This window comes from Schistocerca americana, chromosome 1 (genome assembly GCF_021461395.2).
Source record: "Schistocerca americana isolate TAMUIC-IGC-003095 chromosome 1, iqSchAmer2.1, whole genome shotgun sequence".
Classification (NCBI taxonomy): Eukaryota; Metazoa; Arthropoda; class Insecta; order Orthoptera; family Acrididae; genus Schistocerca; species Schistocerca americana.
This window is the reverse complement of record NC_060119.1, coordinates 1,200,982,618-1,200,987,518: the sequence shown is the minus strand read 5'-3', so window position 1 is coordinate 1,200,987,518 and position 4,901 is coordinate 1,200,982,618. Positions and strand designations below refer to the sequence as shown.

The 4,901-nt window shown below is 45.7% G+C and overlaps 1 non-coding gene across 1 annotated transcript; it reads left to right on the top strand.

The window, feature by feature from the left end:
- The first annotated feature begins 4,322 nt into the window (after positions 1–4,322).
- On the top strand, positions 4,323–4,397 carry Trnap-cgg. The gene has a single exon. It is a non-coding gene; the product is annotated as a tRNA-Pro (tRNA).
- The last annotated feature ends 504 nt before the right edge of the window (positions 4,398–4,901 follow it).

Here is a 4,901-nt window from a genome sequence, read left to right as displayed (position 1 = left end):
ATTAATGAGAATCATCATTGGAAGCCGAGACCCTTTGCACATAAGAAACTGAAGATCTGATACACTGCAATGCCAACTAAAGTAACATTTTGGAAGTTTAGTTTCTGTTACCATGGTGTGTTCCACCAAAATACGCCTCCTTTATATCAATTTTAATTACTTTTTCCAGAATGTGTGTTGCAGTTTCTCTGAATTCAGAGTGGGAAAACAGTTCATTCTAAATTCTCGAAATGCATTTTAGCAAAACCGAAGAGCGTTTTCTATTATTACGCTAATCTGAAAAGTACTTTTCTTTCATACTAAACTGTCTTCGCACTACGTTGCATACAACCAGAATGTGGTTTCTGGTATCCACCGAGTCACCCTTTTTTCCTGTTTCAATCACTGTTTGTCCTAAATTTAGAAGGTCTGTATACTGCTACGTTCCTCAGGTCTTCAGCACACATTTCCACACACTTGTGGGCCACCCAGTCTTCGTCCTCTTTAAAATTTTCTGTACACTGGGGAAACTGCTGGTTACATTTGCAGACTTGTCGTAACATACTAACAGTTGCCGAATGAATGTTTACTTAGTTTTTAGACAGTTTGCGTTGCGGGACGCCTACCGATTTCTCTGAAGCTACCTGATAAACACACGACAAGTTTTACCCTGCTGGACTTGCGATCTCTTTCGAGGCTGGTATATGTTCCCCAATTCTTAACTTCTCCTTGACCTTTTTTAAGCTTGGTTTGCTCATTTTGATGCCCCCGCCGTTATGAGAAATGAACTGCAGTGAAGCAACCTACGCAAATATACAGGGTAAAGTTCGACTCTCTCACAAAATTTCGTCCGGCGAGTACACTCGGCAGAAAAAGGATGTTAAAGAGTGGCGATCTGGTAACACTGTACCACATGAACGGTAATTACCTCTGAGAGCACACACGTTTCAACCAGTACACCTCATACAGTGGATAGAGTTTTGGGTTGGCAGGCAGTAGGTCGTGAGTTCGATCCTGGATTCGGGCGAAATACATTTATTTGCGGATCTCATCCTGACATTTCATACTGTACACCGTTTCTTAGATCACATGTCTCTTAAATTTACAACATTTTGTAACGCTGAACATAACATATATGTGTTTAGACAAATAAGAAACAGACAGTTGATACAAATGACCTGTCACAGACCAGAATAACTACAAAAACAATACAAATTCCGAGATGCTAAAGATGATAGCACATACAATAACACAACATCTAATTGTCACTTATACTATGAGTGCTCAGATGTCGCACATTAGCAACCAGTTACAATGATAATGTCCATATTAATGAACGCAAGATCTTCACAACAGAATACGTTGTCCTCAGAACAGATGCTGAAAGCGACCTCCCTGCACGTCCAAACATTGCGCAACTCGCCAGGTAATACAGCTCTCGATCTTTCGCAGCAAAGCTGCGTCCACAGTAACAAGAGCAACATGAACAAGCGCTACCAATTCTTGTATATTCGTCGGCGGAGTAGAGTACACATGCTCCTTCAGGTATCCCCACAGGAAGAAGTCTCGGGGGTTTAGGTCAGGTGAACCCAGTGGACATACAACTGGACCTCCACGTCCGAGCCATTTCCCTGGAAATTTCCTGTTCAAATACCGTAACACATTAATTCCAGACTGTGGAGGTGCACCATCATGTTGGGAACATATTCTCTGCCGAACATGTAGTTGAACATCTTCCAGCGAATCAGGCAGAGGAATGCATGATACCTTCATGCAGTTAACCGGTCACGCGACATGTAGGGCGCAAACACCTGTCACCCAATGTTCCAGCTCTGCCTTTGATACCAATGCAAACTTGATATCTACGATCGCGGGTTAGGTGCGGGTTAACCTCACACCAATGTTGGGCATTGAGCACACTGAAGACACCCTCACGACTGAATGCTGCTTCAACCGATCAAACTTCTGTGTTCACGAAGTCAATGTTGGCTTCCTGTGGTTGTTGGAACCATTCACAGAAATGCGTCCGCTCATGGCGATCTGGAGGATGCAGGTGTTGCGTGAAAACGGAATGATATGGGTGCAGCCCATGCTCGTGCACGAGTTAACGACCGTGCGTTGCGAGACCCGCAGCTGCATTGCTACGCTACAGTTACGTCACTGAGGTTCTTGGTGTATGACCTCCAGAATAGTTTCCTCAGTGGCCATAGTACGGCGAGCCCATGGACGACTTCACCGAGCTAGGTGGCGCAGTGGTTAGACACTGGACTCGCATTCGGGAGGACGACGGTTCAATCCCGCGTCCGGCCATCCTCATTTAGGTTTTCCGTGATTTCCCTAAATTTCTCCAGGCGAATGCCGGGATGGTTCCTTTCACAGGGCGCGGGCGACTTCCTTCCCCGTCCTTCCCTAATCCGATGAGACCGATGACCTCGCTGTCTGGTCTCCTTCCCCAAAACAACCCAACTCATGGACGACCTCTATCACGCGATGGTGGAAGAAGAGAACCTGACTCCCGTAGATGCAGCTCCAGTTGAAGAAATACATTTTTATCTGGATGGCGTCGACGAGGATATCTAGCAGCATATTCAAGGGCGCCACCACCAGCCGGGTTATCAGATACACCAAGGACCAGAAGCATATCCACTTGTTCATCACTTGTGTGTCCCATACGTCTGCTACACTAATTTAGATGTTTACAATGAGAAAATTCGATACGTGTGCGCTTGAACATTGGAGTCTGTCGTGGGCGCATTTCTCTGCTCGCAACTAGTCCCTGGTTGGTGGACAGCGCATACAGTAAAAACACACCGTTAGTCCTACGCGCTGTTCCACCTAACACGCATTACCCCTCTGACCGATATTGTTCTGCGTGATTCATCCTGACATCGCTAATTGAGAAATGTTGGGTTTCGAATTACACTGTTTCCCTAACGGTAATAGACGTGATGCTTTCACAATCCTATCGATAGAATAATAATAATAATAACAATAATAATAGTAATATTGGATTGAGATACGTGCTAAACAGCATGCGGTTCCCAGACTCAGTGTTGAGAGACATAATCAGTGGGACCATGGTGATGACACATGTAACTGCGTTTGGACATTATTCGCAAAGCACGTTGCTAATCATACTGGCAACATAAGGCCCTAACGAAATAAATTCACGCCCATGACATGGAAGTGGCTTCTTTCAAAGCTGACCAATCTTCCATTTCGACGATTGTAGTATGTAAGTGCAGTTGTTTTCTAGGGGACCCACTGCACTCTCTGTTGACGAATAAGATGCCAGATACCGTACCATCTGGACTACATTCACAAAATATAAAACATATGCCTCAACCCAGGATCGAACCATCTACCTGCTGCATGCTATTCCAAAACTCTACCTACTGCACTAACTGTACAGCAAAAGTAACATCTACTGACAGAGGTAGTTACCGTACATGTGGTTACGGTGTTGCCAGATTGCCACTCATTAACGTACTTTTTCTGCCAGATGTACTCGCAGGACGAAATATTGTGAGAAACATTCTTTTATCTCTGGAATGTGGGGAGTAGCGCTGTGAAGCCCGAGTGCGCGAATTTCGCTTCACCCTGTACACCTGGCTAATGACGATGGACTGATAGCGAAACCTGTTGTCAGGTGCAGCAGGCTGAATGGGTCCCATGAAGCTCGTTAGGCTAACGGACACTCACGTTGGCCTGTTGTAACCACTGTGCTTCAGTACAGATCCACTTTTGTGTCTCTACAACTCTACAGCTCCTCCCACTGGAGTTGGGTTGAATGACTCTGAGCACTATGGGACTCAACTGCTGAGGTCATAAGTTCCCTAGAACTTAGAACTACTTAAACCTAACTAACCTAAGGACAACACACACATCCACGCCCGAGGCAGGATTCGAACCTGCGACCGTAGCGGTCGCGCGGTTCCAGATTGTAGCGACAGAACCGCTCGGCCACCAGCGGCCGGCCACTGGAGTTGGGGTTTGTGTTTATCCATGACGCTTTCACGCGTACTGCCGCGAAATATTCAAATAAGCTACCTCTTTGCTGATGAATTACATTTCTTGAGGAAATTTAGTTTTATCTGGTCGTTCAACTCTAAATCGCTCCGTATGCATACTCTGAGATATTTTATGGCAGTAACTGCTTTCAGAATGAGATTTTCACTCTGCAGCGGAGTGTGCGCTGATATGAAACTTCCTGGCAGATTAAAACTGTGTGCCCGACCGAGACTCGAACTCGGGACCTTTGCCTTTCGCGGGCAAGTGCTCGCGGGCAAGGTAGGAGACGAGGTACTGGCAGAAATAAAGCTGTGAGTACCGGGCGTGAGTCGTGCTTCGGTAGCTCAGTTGGTAGAGCACTTGCCCGCGGAAGGCAAAGGTCCCGAGTTCGAGTCTCGGTCGGGCACACAGTTTTAATCTTCCAGGAAGTTTCAGTAACTGCTTTGTTTGGTGGTTCAGCAGTAATGGGATTCTCTGTCTATTTATTAGCAATACGTTAATTTTATTTATATCAGTTACCACGCATCCATCCTCTCCAGGCGTTCCTGCAATTCGCAACAATTTTCTACTTCTCCGTATACAACAGCACCATCCGTAAAGAGACCAATGCTACTTCTGACGTTATCTGATAGGTTATTTACACATTGTAAATAGTCACATGTGATGCCAGTGTGTAAGGCCGTATTTACAGGCACTCCCCGTCGCCCAGGTTCGAACGTGGGTTCTCTGTTGGGCGTAAGGAAGAGGATGGGTGTCTACAGATGGCAGAATTACGAAATTTATTGGTCACTTGCAATACATTGGTTGTATGCCCCCTGGCTTCCGCTCCTAATATTGTAAAGTATGTTTCTAGAACTGTAAACGGATCCTAGCCAAGGCTCGACATACGTTACGTACCAAGAATTATGGAA